Consider the following 18,004-nt stretch of genomic DNA (forward strand, 5'->3'; position numbering starts at 1 on the left):
TTCCAGTTTCTTCCTTTCACATTTAAAATCTCAGAAATTTGACAGGGTATTAGTAGTTGCGGTGAGTTATTTCATCTTTCTTTCTGGACTCCTATCAGTGTGTGAGCGCATTTAATTTGTGACAGCCTTGTTGCCATTCTTTCCTGTCTGTATGGATTTTTGACCAAACTTTGTTTAAGTTACTATATTGTTGAGTGACAGATTGAATGATACCAGGATTTTGGAATGCAAGTTGGTTCTTACTTTTGTAATTTTCAAACAAGGTGATAGCATATGAAATCTTACGGGTCAGACTGCACTTTTCATTTTAAACTTAACAAGGGAAGCCTTAGAAGGTCAGAAACAGAGACGTGTTCAAATAACACAACTTTTTTTTTTAGAAACAGAACTATTCAAATGTTTTGCATTATTATAAAACAAATTTGACTAATGTTATCTTTTGTTTCATTTTAGGAGGCAAGACTTGTTGCCGTGATGATTGAAGGGTACAATGACGGGTGTTTGAAACGGACCAGTAAACTTGTGACAGCCTGTTTGCTTTTGAGCTTTTAAAATTATCTTATATATTGTTGCATATTCTATGACAGTACCGTTAAATATAATCTTATTCTGTTAAGTATTTTGTAATGCTAGATAAATTGCGTGCTTTCAAGCGCTTGTTTTTTTGTTAATATATCTTTACAGCTATCAGGATACCAGTATTTTGTAACCATGTAATTGTGTATTTGTAGAAAAAATCAAATTTGTTTTGTCAGCGCCATAAAAACTAATTTAGGTCTTGTAAGCTGGTGAAAGTGATTACCATTTAGCGTATCAAAATTACTTGGGTTAGCAAAAATTTACGGTAAAAACGTTGTTAATAGATCTATATTGTTGTGATGAATATATGTGATGTTATGTACCGGTAGTATGTTAAGGCAATAAGTTACTAAATTTAGTTTGCTATTTTGTCTCATCAAAATTTCGAGAGAAGATTTGGTAAATTTGCTCCCCACTTACTTCCATAGAGATACATAGAAGCTTTCAGGTGTAATTTTTTATATTGTCAACTTGCCTGTGAATGCATATAATTTTGATCAATTTTGAAAGTTATAATAACTTAAGATTGTCTATTGTTTAGATGAAAAATGATTGAATCTTTGTCAGTTATTAATATGAATTAAATTGGCAATTAATTATTTCTCCTAACTTGTTATTATTGTTTTATAGCCTCATTTCAGTTTTCATGAATTTTACAAGTGAATTAAACATAGCTGTCTTTAAATAAAAAAAAATAGATGTATATTATTTTAAAGAAGGTTTGAAATATAAACTAAGAGTATTTGAGAATTTAGATCCATAGGTGTATTGCATTTGTGTTGAAAATCACTGTATGGAGTATTAAGGTTCAGTTGAAAATTTTTGTTGATTTGCAGGCTACAAAAAAATGTACATGTTTTAAACTGTAGGTTTAGCTTTTACAAGTTCATTTTGAATGTGTATAGCCATGATGTGGGGAAATTTGTTATGGCCTGAATTTTAAAACCTCAGATTCTTATAAGTTGTTACACAAATGCAAAAGTCATACTGGCAGCAGTACAAGTATGAAATCTAAGCCGCACAATACTGTACATGTTTAATTCAAAATCCTTGCATTTACAATAACATTCACTATTTTTGCCAGCTACTGAAACTTTACTTTTGTCAGAGTCAAATTGCATGATCATGATTATGTTAAAAGAAGAGCAAATTTTTAGGTCACATGAACTTTGTTCAGTATGAGCTATGAGTATAGGTGGATGAACTGGTATCGGTTGTCCAGCATCTGTTGTCCATCATCTTGTGTTTCTAAACATTACTGAAACATTTTGTTAGATTGACACTAGATTTAGTCAGTAGCATTCAGGCATGAACCTATCTCAAGTTTGTTTAGATGGTTTGACTTGGTCCCTTTTAGGGACCACTAGAGTAATAGATATAGAAAAACTTTTAAACAACTTCTCATGACCTACTTAATGGATCTTCACCAAACTTATCCTGTAGCATTCTTGTAAGGTCTTCTCTCAAGTTTGTTCACCACATGGCTGCCATAGGGCTGCCAGAACTAAAAATTAAAAAAACTTCTTCTCAAGACCCCATGGATCTTCATTAAACTTGGTCTATAGCATCCTTATAAGGTCCTCTGTACAATTTTTATGCCCCCCTTTGAAAAAGGAGGGGTATATTGTTTTGCAGATGTCGGTCGGTCGGTAGGTCTGTTGGTCGGTCGGAATGTAGACCTATCCGTTTCCGGATGAAAATTCAAGAACGCTTAGGCCTAGGATCATGAAAGTTGATAGGGAGGTTGTTCATCACCAGCAGATGACCCCTATTGAGTTTGAGGTCTGTATGTCAAAGGTCAAGGTCACAGTGACCCTGAATAGTAAAACGGTTTCCAGATGATAACTCAAGAACACTTGGGCCTAGGATCATGAAAGTTGATAGGGAGGTTGGTAATGACCATCGGATGACCCCTATTGATTTTGAGGTCAGTATGTTAAAGGTCAAGGTCACAGTGACCCTGAACAGTAAAACGGTTTCCTGATGATAACTCAAGAACGCTTGGGCCAAGGGTCACGAAAGTTGATAGGGAGGTTGGTCATCACCAGTAGATGACCCCTATTGATTTTGAAGTCTGTATGTCAAAGGTCAAGGTCACAGTGACCCTGAATAGTAAAACGGTTTCCGGATGATAACTCAAGAACACTTGAGCCTAGGATCATGAAAGTTGATAGGGAGGTTGTTAATGACCAGCGGATGACCCCTATTGATTTTGAGGTCAGTTTGTTAACGGTCAAGGTCACAGTGACCCTGAACAGTAAACAGTTTCCGGATGATAACTCAAGAACGCATAGGCCTAGGGTCACGAAAGTTGATAAGGAGGTTGATCATGACCAGCAGGTGACCCCTATTGATTTTGAGGTCAGTATGTCAAAGGTCAAGGTCACAGTGACCAGGAACAGTAAAATGGTTTCCAGGCAATAACTCAAGAACGCTTGGGCCTAGTGTCAAGAAAATTGATTGTTAGGTTGGCCATGACCAGCAGATGACCCCATTGATTTTGAGGTCATTAGGTCAGAGGTCAAGGTCACATTGGCTAGGAACAGTTAAATGGTTTCTGATCTTCTTGTCCAAAACCATAGGGCCTAGGGCTTTGATATTTGGTATGTAGCAAAATCTAGTGGTCCTCTACCAAGATTGTTCAGATTATTTCCCTGGGGTCAAATATGGCCCCACCCCTAGGGTCACATGGTTTATATAGACTTATATAGGAAAAAAATTTGAAAATCTTGTCCAAACCACAAAGTCTGTGGCTTTGGTATTTTGTAATGTAGCATCATTTAGTGGTTCTCTACCAAGTTTGTTCAAGTTATCCCTCTTGGGTCAAATATGGCCCTGCCTCAGAGGTCAAATGGTTCATATAGACTCATATAGGGAAAAACTTAGAATCTTCATGTCCATAACTTACATCATTCAAATTTGGACCACATGTATAGTTTTGAGTGGCAAGATGAACCTTGACATGAGTTGACCTTGATCTTGACCTAGTGACCTACTTTCACATTTCTGTACCTACAGCCTTCAAATTTGGACCACATGCATAGGTTTGTGTACTGAAAAAAACTTTGACCTTGTTATTGACCTAGTGACCTACTGTCACATTTTTGAAGGTACAGGCTTCAAATTTGGACCACATGCATAGTTTTTGTTCCAAAATAAAATTTGACCTTGATTTTGACCTAGTGACCTACTTTCACATTTCTCAAGCTACAGCCTTCAAATTTGGACCACAAGCATAGTTTTGTGTACTGAAATGAACTTTGATCTTGAGATTGACCTACTGACCTACTTTCACATTTCTGAAGGTACAGGCTTCAAATTTGGACCACTTGCATAGTTTTGTGTTCTGAAATAAAATTTGACCTTGATTTTGACCTAGTGACCTACTTTCACATTTCTCAAGCTACAGCCTTCAAATTTGAACCACATGCATAGTTTTGTGTACCGAAATGAACTTTGATCATGAGATTGACCTAGTGACCTATTTTCACATTTTTGAAGGTACATGCTTCAAATTTGGACTGCATGCATATTTTTGTGTTCTGAATTGAAATTTTACATTGATTTTTATCTATTACCTTCTTTCACATTTCTCAAGCTACAGCCTCCAAATTTGAAGCACATGCATAGTTCTGTCTACCGAAATGAACTTTACCTTGAAATTGATCTAGTGACCTGCTTTCACATTTCTCAAGCCACCGCTTTCATATTTGGACCACATACACATTGTTTTGTACCTAAATGAAATTTGACCTTGATTTTGACCTCGAGGTAGTATTGAAATTTGGAACATTCAAAAATGGCTCAGTGGATGGCGCCAAGATCAATCTGTAATCTCTTGTTAGGTTAATAGGTTAAAGGTCAAGGTCAGATTAAACCAGAATGGTAGAATTTTTGTTTACAGTGAGCATATAATTTCTGTTCCTTGTGCAATTACTGAATGCATCAAGGGGGCATTTCGTGTTCGACGAGCTCTTGTTGTAAATGATTTTGTTTGGCCCCTTTTTAGAGGCCACCAAAGCTAAAAGAAAAGAATCTTATGAACAACAATTACTTCTTCTTATGCACCACAATGTAGATCTTTAGCAATCTTGGTCTGTAGCATCTTTATATTGACCGCTCCCAAGTTTATTTAGATGGTTGTGCCTCGCTCCATTTTGAGTGCAGCTAGAGCTAAAAATAGAAGAAAAAAAATGAACAACTTTTTATGAACCATGAATGTGATGGATCTTCACCAAACTTGGTGTGTAGCATCCTTTCGTGGTCTTCTCTCGTATTTTTCTGATTATTCTGCTTGGCCCTTCTCGTGGGTTTCCGTAGTTAAAAATAGAAAACTGTGAAACAACTTGTTATAGATCTCCACCATACTTGGTTAAAAGCATCAGATTCTTTCAAGTGGTGATGCTTGGGTGACCCCTTGAAGGAGCTGTCTGAGCTAAAAATAGAAAAAAAAATCTTTAGAAAAGACTTCTTTTCATGACCCACCAGATGAATCGTCAAGCAGTTCTGCGCCTTGCCAGAGCTAAAAATAGGAAAACCTTTAAATGACTTGTACTGAACCATTGGATGGATTTTCACCATACTTGTCAGCAGCATCCATCTCAGACGTGTTTTAAATGTTTCTGCTTGACCCTTTCAAGTGATAAAAATAGAAGAAAAACCAACTTCTTACCAAACTCATATCATGATTCATCAAAGTCAGGTCAGAAGCAAGGTCAAAGGTCAGTGTCCTCCTGAGTTGGGCGACTTGTGCCCATTTGGGCCTCTTCTTTCAGTTTTAGTAAAGGTAAAAATGTTGGGTTTTGAAATTAGTGTGGGAATCACATGGTAAAGAGGTGGTGAACTGAATTAGGAATCATGATTAGCAAATATGGGTTGAAGTTTTTCCACTGGTGATCATATGTTTAGAAATGGGGTAACTAGTATGTAGACATAGGGTTTATTAATATTAATGGCTTTAATGCATAATATTTATATATTTCTTTTTAGGCATGTGTAATGAACATTTATGGGGAGGAGAGGGTGCATAGCTCCTTGTAAAACTTATGATGGATGTGGGGGAGGGGGATGAAAGATCAAATGCAAGGTGTGCAATAGAAAACAAAATCAAAATGGTCAGGTAATTGTACATTCTGTTTAGGATTGCAGAATGTATTGCTGATACATAAACCTTGTGTAAGCTAGGAACCAGATAAAATACTCCTGTAAATAGTGCCATAAAAGGGAAAATGGAAGCATGATGGTAATACCGTGTCATATATTTCTTACAGGGTTGCCAAAATTTTATTGATTAATATGTAAAAATGAAGAAATGAATTGAACTTTTTTACTTTTTCTATTTTATCTTTAGTTCTGTAAGTCAAAGCTGTATCCATGTTTATTAACTGTGTTTAATTTTTCTAGGACTTAAATGGAATGAAAATACCACATAATTCCTGCAAAATTCTGTTACTTAATGCATTTTACATTTACTTATTATACAATAGCGTGTTAACTTCCAGTAATTAACAGGAAAACTTGTAACATTAGGATTTTTTTTGGTTTTGTAACTTACGTCATGTGATGTAAGGCGTCTAAAGAACTACTTTTTTATGGATTACCATTAAAACAATATAATTCCCATTGCAAAACTCATTATTTTGTTTATTGTCTGGATTGTATATTAACGATTCATTACATTTCCCGAAAATCGCTATCATTGGCACGTAATAAATAGTAATATGCTTGTATGGTGGGGTGTTATAATTTGTGATCTATTACAAACACAGGGTGTACGATTACAGTATATTGATTAGAAACAGTCTGGGTTTAATGCAGTGTATTTTCTTGTAATTTCAATCTGTCTGTCACTTTTGTTTTTCGAGTACCTACTGTAATTGTTTTTCGCAATTATACTTTCACATATGCATAATAATATGGTACGCTTTTGTCTGTATCAAGAATTCCAGTGTCTTCCGAGACAGCGTAATTGTTGTGTGATCAGTTTAGACTATGATAGATTATCGTTTTGCCCGGAATTGTAGATATACTTTAAAAGCAGTTTTTTTCTCTCTCTCTCAGTTAACAGCTTGTAGAGGCGTAGCGATACGTCATGCCAGGAACGAGGATTTTTCAATTCAATTCTAAATAACGTATGTCTTTTTTTTCTCCATACATGAAGAATTTCAGGTCACATGTGAATGTATGTATATAGTAGAAATTTTATTTGATCTGAATTATTATGTTCTCGCTGATTGTTAAATACCAATGTTCATTACACTGACATTGGGGCTTCATGCTAGTCAATAAGTGTTTCAGCTATGCCGCTGGTTTACTTTAATATAGTCTACCCATTTCTTTTATAATGTTAATACCATTAAATAAGAATAATTACGTTTTACATGTTATGCAAAAAGCTTTTCGCAAAAGGAAAGAATCTGTATGTCTAGTAAAAGTGTCGCTAAACCCACTCTGTGAGATAGTCGAAAAACCGCACACGTTTTAATTGTACATCTACTAATGTCTAGAAATCTTGACAGTTTTCCATGTTTATAGTTTTAGATAATAGAATTGGTGCTTTTTTATCAGTGTGAACTGTTGTGAGTAATTTTAGGTTTTTATGCGAGGTTTTTCGTAAATTGACATTGTCAAGTATGTAAATGAGATATATTGCAATATTCCAGCTGTATAGAAATTTAAGTGTTGTACTTTTGTGCGTTGTTTTGGAACTGTGTTTTTATTTCTTTCTTTTTTTCTTTTAACATTCCGGCATTCTCACAAGTTTTGCCTTTGGTACTAGTAACTAATGAGTCATGAAATGTTCGGAAACTACTTCACTCAGTTAACCCTTATGCTGGACATGACTGATTCTGCCTTTGTGACCAGTGCAGATCATGATCAGCCTGCACATCCGTGCAGTCTGATCATGACCTGCACTGTTTGCCATTCAGTCAGTATCTTTTTAACCCCTTTTAACAGTTAATGGTACTATCCAAATTGAAAGATGAACAAGTTCATTTTAGAAATTTAGCAGAAATTTTTTTGTCTCTTTTGATACCTAAATGATATACGTTTTTGTAAATTTCAGTTTTTCAGACTCCAAAACAGTATATAAACATAGTACATGGATGAAAGAATGTGGCTGTAATAGAAGTTAATCCACAATTTATTTGTCAAAAAAAAAAAGCAATGATAACGTTCTTTAAACCTTATCTTTTATATACACAAGGAAAGCAATACGCAAGATAAATAATCAAAATAGGATATTTTCCTTTCAATGCTTTATCTGAAAAAACGTCACAGGAAGTAACGTCACTCGTTAAATGGTTACAGTGCTCATTTTGCTCAAAACATTTCTTACATATCCGTTAGAATATGAACTTGCTTCTTTTTAATTGCAAGTGAAATACAAAATGTGTTAATCTGTATTTCCAGTTGACAAAAGTCGGGACAAAGAGCTATCTCCAACTTTTCAACACAGATTTGAAGACTCTTAATATAGATCCATTAGTTAAAATATTATAGAGACAGATTGTAAAAATGCACCTCTGTGTACCAGACTATTGCATAAGCATTTTCTGTCAACTAGCATAATAAATGTACCTCACTGTATCGAACAAATGCATCGGCATTTGGTGTCAACTAGCATAATATCCTAAATCAAAATTGAAAGCTCACCTGAGATTTGTTATATTTTACATAAGGTGAGCATATAGCAAACTAGTTTGTGCATAAAATGCATTTGTGTAGACGTAGTATATTAGAAACTGTTTCTGTGGGGGAAAAGCTTGTCCTTTTGAAGATTATAGATCTGTTAATCTGTTATTTTGTTAATAGCTTCACTGTTATCTCTTATTTGCTCAATGCATAATATTTGCTTTTCTGTATTCATAACTGGATAATGATTGATCTATACTTATATGGGCTTTCTATATGTATACATGAATATTGTATGTTTATATTGTCTCGGATGATAGAGGGATGTGTATGTATAATCCTGTATTCTTCACTTGATGTAATTATTGTATTTGATGCCTTAGTATTGTATTATATAATCATATTTTATGAATGTCTTTTACCAGCTGCGTGTAAAGCATTTTATTCTCATATCGGCACAAAAACTGGATAAGTGCTTCTATATGTCAATGCAGTTCTCCACTTTTGGCGCTAAGGTAACAAATTATAGAGTCAGATCATTGGAGTTAAAAAGGACCAGATGAAAAAATTATGGGTCCGATACCTTAAATAATACTTATCAAAGGTTTTTGTTGCAGTGTAACACTTGGTGGTATGCCCCTTTTTAAAAAAGTGAATTCACAGTTTTTTTTTGCGTTTTAATTTGAGCTGCACCATGAGAAAACCAACATAGTGTGTTTGCAACCAGCATGGATCCAGACCAGCCTGCACATCCACGCAGTCTGGTCATGATCCATGCTGTTCACCTATTGCAATTAGAGAAACCGTTAGCGAACAGCATGGATCCTGACAAGACTGCGCAGATACGCAGGCTGGTCTGGATCAATGCTGGACGCAAACGCACCATGTTGGTTTTCTCACTTTGGGGCTCATTTATATCTTTCTCATGATAAAAAAACAACAGCACAACAGAACCTTATATCTTAAATATCGTGTCTCAAAATTACATCTTCATTTGGGATAAGAAAATCTCATCTCAATAATTTTTGGTTGATTGATTATTTTTCTAGCATTAATGTAATTGTTGTATTGAAAGTTTTCCAGTATATAAATTCTGTTTCAAAGTTTGTCTGGAATATGGTCCCTCGGGCTCAATTTCCGTAGATCTTGCACTCGTCTTAATTTGTGTATATATCGATTTCAAAGGCGGATGTATTTTTCTTTTTGGTAATATAATTACAATAATGTGTTGCTGTTGTTTTGACCTATCTTCTGAATGTGTTATTTTTCTTTCAACTAAAATAACGGCAGAAAGATACAATAATTGAGCCACACCATGAGAAAACCAACATAGTGGCTTTGCGAGCAGCATGGATCCAGACCAGCCTGCGCATCCGTGCAGTCTGGTCAGGATCCATGCTGCTCGCTAACGGTTTCTCTAATTGCAATAGGCTTTGAAAGCGAACAGCATGGATCCTGACCAGACTGCGTTGATGCGCAGGCTGGTCTGGATCCATGCTGGTCACAAAGCCATTATGTTGATTTTTTCATGGTGTGGCTCATATTGTGAATTCTGTATGGACTGTTCATAGATGTCATAAGAAAACATACTTCCTGGATTTTTAGCAGGCTGGTAACATTGCCCGATCGGGCTTTCGACATAAAAACTAATATTTCTTGAAAAATAGTAAAGATATTTCTTTCAAACTTGGTCCATTTATTAAGCATTTCATATGACACAAATTAAAATAAAAATAACCTGGTTGCCTTCAGTTTTGGTAGAATTATTTCCCCATTTCAGATTTTTATGACACATAATTTTTCAAGTCCAAACAAAATATGTTCTAATAATAAGTTTAAAACAAAAAAGGGTTCAATGGCTTTCTAATGCTCTAAATTATTGCGCTAGTACATGAATGTATACATTTTAATGTGCTTTCACTAACAACATATAGAAAAATGTTAGTTGTAAAAAAAATGTTCATACATCTGCACTAGAAACAAAGTATTAACCTTAAATACATAGAATAAAGGTATTGGCGCACAAGTTTTGAGCAATAGAAACCCATTAAACCCTTTTCTGTTTTAAAAATTGCATTAAAACATATTTTTTTTGGGCTTCAAAAATTATGCATCATAAAAATCTGAAAAAGGGAAGTAATACTAACAAAACTGAAGGGAACAAAGTTATTTCTTCCTTAGTATGTGTCATATGTTATGCTTAATTAATGGACCAACTTTGAAAGAAATATCTTCATTATTTTTCAAGAAACATTAGTTTTTATGTCTAAAGCCCGATCGGGCAATGTTACCAGCCTGTTTAGTCCTTGTGGAGTTAAAAAACTAAATTTGCTATTTATTCATGAAAAAAAACAACAACATACAGTTCATAATCTAGAGTCATTATTTGTCTCACCAGTGTGGGTTTGAGTCTCACTCGGGGCATTGAATTCTCCATGTGAGGAAGCCATCCAGCTGGCTTATGGAAGGTTAGTGGTTCTATCTAGGTGCATGAAGGGGCAGCTGGGGTCTTCCTCCATCATCAAAGCTGGAAAGTCGCCATATGACCTATAATAGTTTTGGTGCAATGTAAAACTCAACAAAACAAACAAAACATTATTTGTAAGCAATTTTTCCACAGACAGGTTATAACAGACCAATTAATTGTCATTTGTTCATGGATGGTGTACTTAAAGTTGTTGTTCTGAATATTATTATGTGATAAGATCATCTATTTTTTCCCCTTTTTAGCTCATCTGATTTTTTGAAAAAAAATGATGAGTTATTGTCATCACTTGAGCGGTTGTCGGCGTCGGCGTCGGCGTCGGCGTCTGCGTCGGCGTTGCCTGGTTAAGTTTTATGTTTAGGTCAGCTTTTCTCCTAAACTATCAAAGCTATTGCTTTGAAACTTGGAATACTTGTTCACCATCATAAGCTGACCCTGTATAGCAAGAAACATAACTCCATCTTGCTTTTTGCAAGATTTATGGCCCCTTTTGTACTTAGAAAATATCAGATTTCTTGGTTAAGTTTTATGTTTAGGTCAACTTTTCTCCTAAAACTATCAAAGCTTTTGCTTGAAACTTGAATACTGTTCACCATCATAAGCAACCTTACATCAAGAAACATAATTTCCATCTTGCTTTTGCATAGAATTATTGCCCTTTTGGACTTAGAAAATCTGTTTACTTGGTTAAGTTTTATGTTTAAGGTACTTTTATCTAAACTACAAAGATATCCCTATAAAAACTGCAACATAGTTCACCATCATAAGCTCCCTGTACAGCAGAAACATAGACTCCATCCTGCTTTTTGCAAATTTAATGGACCACTTTAAACTAGAAATATCAATTCTTGTTTAAGATTTTTTTATGTTAGGTCACTTTTATCTTTAAACTTACAAACATGCTTTAAACTGCAACTCTTTCACTATCATAAAACAGACCCTGTACATCAGACATACTCCCATCTGGCTTTTTGCAATGATTATTCCCTTTGAGGACTAGACAAATCATTTACTGGTTATTAGGTTAAGTCAACTTTATCTATAATACAAGCACTGCTTTACAACTTGCAAAGTTTTCGCCATCATAATATTTTGGACACTGTACATTAACGAAACATAACCTATCTAGCATTTTTGACAGAGTACAGCCCATTTTAGACTTAGAAATCATGGTAGGACAATATTTTATTATAAAAATATCAGATAGGTCAGCACCTCAGGGTGCCTTGTTAGTATATTTAAATTTGAGCATCACAGGATTTTCTCAATTTTCTCTATTTTCATGAAATTACATAGGGATACATGAAAGTAGGTTTACACTTTGTCTAAGTTATGAAAAATAAAACTTGCTTTGAAATAAAAGGACATTTAACAAAAAGTGTAATAGATGTGTTTTTCTATGTACAGAGTATATTGTATGATGTATGTAAACTTAACACTGAAAATGTTAAAAGCATTATGCTGAATTGAAATATTCAGTTCTTTGATCAAAGATTCTAGTGTTGCGTATATATACAAATGCATGTAAAATGCATTTAATGTTGAGTACAGTCCTCATTAAATATCTAAAACGTCAGGTATTGCATATTTTTATATGTACGATATGTGTCCAAAAGATTTATGAGTTAACTAAGTCAGAGATGAACGAGCTTTCATTGAAATGGTGCTCATTGTTTCTTAGATAATATATTAACATTTTTCTTGCATTTTTTTTTTCTATAACACCATATCATCAGTATAGTCCACCCGCTTAGCCCAATAGGGAGAGCGCAGATCTTCGGATCTGTTCGATCCTCTGACGAGGCATATGCTCCACGGCGACTGATGAAAGATATTGTGTCTAAAATCATTTTATTCTCCACTTCTGCTTCAAGTGGAGAAGTTGGCAGTTACTTACTTGTAACAGGTTAATAGAGGTACAGAATCCAGGAACACTGGTTGGGTTATCTGCCAGCTGTTACATAACTGAAATACTGTTGAAAAATGGCTCTAAACCGAAAACAAACAAAACTAAATGCTTTAGACATAAAGATATTTCAATTTCTTGTTGTGCACACATTACACTGAAATTGTATGCCATTTTAAAGACATACAAGGTTATTTGAATAATTATTTAAGCTTAATAATATTGTGTAATCTGTACTAATAATTAATAAAAAAAAAACAGTCCTCATTTTTAGCTCATCTGATTTTTGAAAAAATGATGATTATTATTGTCATCACATAAGCGTTTGTCAGGTAGCGCTGCGTCGCTTCTTGTTAAGTTTTATTTTAGTTCAGCTTTTCTCTAAACATCAAGTATTGCTGCAAACTTGAATTATTGTCACATCAAAGACCTGTTATAAATAGCAAGAAAATAACTCCATCTTTGCTTTTTGAAATTATTTGCCCCTTTTGTACTTAGAAAATATCAATTTCTTGTTAAGTTTTATGTTAGGTCAACTTTTCTCCAACTGCAAGTATTATATTCTTTGAAACTTGGAAACTTATTACCATCATAAGCTTACCTGTACAGCCCAAACATAACATCCTATCTTGCTTTTGCAAGATTTATTGCCTCTTTTACTTGAAAGTCAGTTCTTTTGATTAGTTTTTGTTATCACTTTTATCACAAACTACAAAGCATTGCTTAAAAACTGAACATTGTTCACCATCATATTTGACCCAGTACACAAGAAAATTAACTCCTTGCTTTTTTGCAAGATTTTAAAGGGCCCTTTGGACTTAGAAAAATAGAATTTCTTAGTTAATTTATGTTTATCAATCTTTTTCTCATTTAAACTATAATGCATATTGCTTTGAAACTTGCAACACTTGTTTCACCTATAAGCATGACCCTGGTGCAGCAAGCAGCGTAACTCCATCCTGATTTTTGCAATAATTATGCCCTTGGACTTAGAAAATCATTTTCATGTTGATGTATTATTTAATTCACTTTTCTCAAAACTAATCAAAGCGATATATTGCTTAAAACTTGCAACGTTTTTTCACATCATAAGTGACACTGTACATCAAAAACATAACCTATCCTGTTTTTGCAAGAATGATGCCCTTTTTAACTTAGAAAATCTGGTAGGACAATAATTACTTGACACAAAAAAATCAGATGCGTCAAAACCCGCAGGCGGTGCTCTTGTTTCAATGATGATGGATTTTACAGCTTTACAAGCTTTGTCTTCTAAATAATTAATAGATTTAAAGATTCTTTGTTTAGCTGTTTTTTTTATTGTGTTTTTATATGAACTAGTCTGAGTTAACCAAACAATTTTATTGTCATCAAGAAACTGAGGATATCAAATTTAATGTGTCCCTTCTAAGAAATTTCAGATTTTCATATATATAATTTACGATTATTTGCCCAGAAACCAGCTAAGAATTGCAAAGTTTGAATCACCACTTTTTGGTTGCTAGTTACTCCATTATGACATTTATTTATGAATGTTTTGTTGTAGATATTTTGAGTGATGTAATTGTGAAACGAATTTGAGGCATGCCTTCCAATTTTCATTTTGTTTACCCATAAAACCTATCTGTATTAGAAAGTTTATTCTTGTCTGAATATTTTTACTTTTGTATATGTCTAAGAAATTAAGCTCTATTTTTATTAGTTTTTTTTTGATTTTAAAGACATCGTAAAAAATCTTTAAAACCACTTAATAGAAAACCACCATGATTTGGAAGTAATGAGAATGTAATTGAGTAGAAGCTTTGATAATTACTGTCATTTATATTTATAATAGGGTATTGTGTTTCAAAGACATATGAATCTGTAAATTACAGACCCTACTTTGCTTATCAGTCAACACTGAATCTTTTCTGATAGCAGTGTTTGAGAATTTATATAATGAATTAAGTTACATCTTGAATCTCAGTAAATAAGCTTTAAATATTTTACTTATAGCTTTGTAGAATAGCTTTGTACACAATACATGAGCTGGCTCTCAAACCCTTTTACAGAGCTTAGCTGTGAACACCATATACATGAGCTTGGCACTAAAACACCTTATAAATGAGCACAGCTGCATGTTCGACATAAACATTAGCTTTGCTCTCAAACACTATATACAGGTTAGCGACATAAATATGAGCTTTGCTCTCAAACACCATATGCAGGAGCTTAGCTGTGTGTCCGACATAAACATGAGCTTTGCTCTCAAACACAATATACAGGAGCTTAGCTGTGTGTACGACATAAACATGAGCTTTGCTCTCAAACACCTTATAAATGAGCATAGCTTTGTGTATGACATAAACATTAGCTTTGCTCTCAAACACTACATACAGATTCGCGTCATAAACACGAGCTTTGCTTTCAAACATATACAGGTTAGCGACATAAACATGAGCTGTGCTCTCGAACGCCATACACAAAAGCTTAACTGTATACACTATATACATGAGCTAGGCTCTTAAACCCTAGATATATACAGGTTAGCAGTGTTTACACCATATATTGATACTAGCTGTGTGTACACCATATATAGACACTCGCTGTGTGTACACCATATATATGACACTATTTCTAACCATATACAATAATTTAGATCTGCATGAGCCATATACATGATATAAGATCTTTGTATCTCCAGCCAGTTTATCTCCATGAACCCCATTTTCATATATTCAGTATTATGTATATGATTTACTTACACTTAAATTTTTGCACCTTGTGAAAGAGCTAAGCACATTATACAGTCAAATTTCGTTCATTTGAACTCTACAGGACCGGAAAAATTTGTTCGAGTTGTCGGTAGTTTGAGCCACCGAAAATTATACATTATATAAAAATTTTACCAGGACCCGACGATGACTTTGAGCAAAGGGTAGCATTTGAATTATCCAAGTTTGAGTCAGTGAATTTCGACTGTATATTTTGAACAGGTTTGAAATAACTACGGTAATTATTGGTATGTAAGGGTATTTTTTTGTTTTGGGTATATTAGCATTAGTTTGTATATTTTATTTGATTTATTTTATGTTTTATATGTTGGTGATTTTTTTTTTTTTTTTTTTTTTTTTGGATTGTTAGAGCTAGTGAAGGTGAAAGGTTTCTTTTTTGACATTAATGGAAAAATAATATTTATTTATAAGTGGGCAGTATTTATTGATAGCCAAAGACAAAAGTTGAAAGTAGTAAAGACTTTGAAGTATAACATACTGAAAACAAGTGAATGTAGTTTTAAAGTGACAGTCCGGTATATTTTTCCAAGAAGTAGATCTGTGATGTAATTAGACTATTTCAGTCAATTATAGTAAGCTGGAAGAGGAAATTTTTCTACGATAGTCACTGTTTGACAATACCGGTATATGAAGTCGTGAAAACATATGACAATTCCACCAGTCAGGAGTCTTACAGGTTTAAAATTTTTACATTATATGTGGTAAGAATGAGAAACTTTTAAAAAGGAGAAGTGGAATACAACATTTTGTATAGCAATTTTCAGGGGTTGTCCAAACCTGGTATGCATATGTCAGGTTGCAAAATCATGGAAATTGTGCACTCACATTGTTAACATAAGAAATGATCTAGTTTTTTTTACTAAGCATGACAGTAAGATGAGGAAAATATCCTTTCTACCACAGATTGAAGGTTTTTTATTTCTTGTTCACTTTTCTACCTTTTAAGCTGTATGTTTACTGTTTTGATGCAAATTTTGAACTTCCTCATTTACATGTAGTTTCTGATATAATGTTTGACACTGAGAAATAGCATAAGAAGTGAAGAAATGGTTTGAAATTTCAGTCAAAAACCAATGTAGAAAGTTTGAATTTTATCCTAATTTCAAAAGCTTCTAGGATGTTCAACATTTTGTCAAATCATTGCTGTTGCATTTTCTGAGAAAGTTGTGCAAATCATTTCTGGTCAGTATATTTATACCGACTAAAGGCTACTTTTACAAAATGCACATTTTAACAGATTTAATAAGAACTTTATTTTACATAAAACAAACATAAGTCATTTCAAGACTTTTTTTTGGCTAGGTTGGTTACCGAATACCCCTATCTTGTCACAAACACTGTCTATTTTATTGTTTTGTACTTATTAGTTTTCATGTAAATTTCTAAGCAATATAATACATGTAAATTGGTTTGCCATTCGCATTTAGTGTCAAATTTATTTGAAATTTACGCAATTTCTTGCTAATATTGACTCTCCTATGATGATTGAATGTAGCGTTCAATGTGATAAATACCAGATGTGCTTTGTATTTATTTCTTGTGATATTAATTTGTAATTTCTACCCTTGCAGACAATACCGTAGAACAATTACAGTTTCGTATTGTGATATTAATATTGTAATATCCGTATAATGGTTTTCACGATCTGATGAACAATTATATCTCACCATTTTGTTTTTATTATTTTAACTGCGATGATGTTCAAATTTTCAATAAATATTAACTTTTGTCGGCTTCTTGCTTATCAAATATGGTTTTGTTGTCTTTTCTCTCCATTGATTATCTACTCTCTCTTAAAAAGAGGTTTTTATTGCGACATTCGCGCTTGTACGTACATCTTTGTTTCTGCTTCTGATAGATAAAAAGTTAAAAACATACCGAATGGGAAGATTTAAATTATAAGTTTCAAAACATGAACATGATTTGTCATTTCGTAGGCAACGTCACAACTGCTAAAGCGGCCAAACGTCATTATGACACAGTAATATCTAGTTAAATCGATACAACTTGTGATTAACATTGGTCAAATGTTTCTCGCCATTAAATGCTTTTTTTTTCACCTTCCTACGTAACAAGTAAAAACTGTTAATATAATATAACTGTGATATTGATGAAAAGGGGCACTGACGTCCTTATGTGTGAATTTTCAAAATATGACTGAATGTTATTGTCTCTGACACCTGAACTGGTAGTCTTCAGCGATATACTCCTGACCACTTTTAAATCCATTATAAAATGTTGTTTTCTTTAGGGCATTGTCCCTTAAACCTTATGCAGCATAGCAACACAAAATATTATCGCTTATCTCGGTTCAGCATTATGCCTACCAAATATTGTAATGATGTTGTATTAATAATTTGACGTTATTGGCGTAACGCTTGCATTTAAGATGGATATTCACATGATTAAAAAAAACATTGCTTGAAAAATAAGTATGCGAAAACAGGAAAAAGACACCCAACTGGGTAGGATGACTTCCCAAGAAATTGCCATGAGAACTACCATTATTTATTATTTGTCCCAGAGAAAATATGATCTTGACAGTAACTGAAAATTCCCTTACCTACAATATATAATAAAACAGTTTAATCAATTCTCTGGGTATTTATGAACACCTCTTGTATA

The 18,004-nt window shown here is 33.7% G+C and overlaps 1 protein-coding gene across 2 annotated transcripts in view; it reads left to right on the forward strand.

Moving 5' to 3' along the window:
* LOC123548966 (uncharacterized) overlaps positions 1–10,326 on the forward strand; it is a 71,931-nt gene extending 61,605 nt beyond the window's left edge. For both annotated transcript variants that reach the window (XM_053545830.1, XM_053545831.1), the window contains exon 5: positions 454–10,326. The gene's annotated coding sequence lies outside the window, so the exon portion shown is untranslated. The remainder of the gene's footprint in view (positions 1–453) is intronic.
* The last annotated feature ends 7,678 nt before the right edge of the window (positions 10,327–18,004 follow it).

Source organism: Mercenaria mercenaria, chromosome 6 (genome assembly GCF_021730395.1).
Source record: "Mercenaria mercenaria strain notata chromosome 6, MADL_Memer_1, whole genome shotgun sequence".
Classification (NCBI taxonomy): Eukaryota; Metazoa; Mollusca; class Bivalvia; order Venerida; family Veneridae; genus Mercenaria; species Mercenaria mercenaria.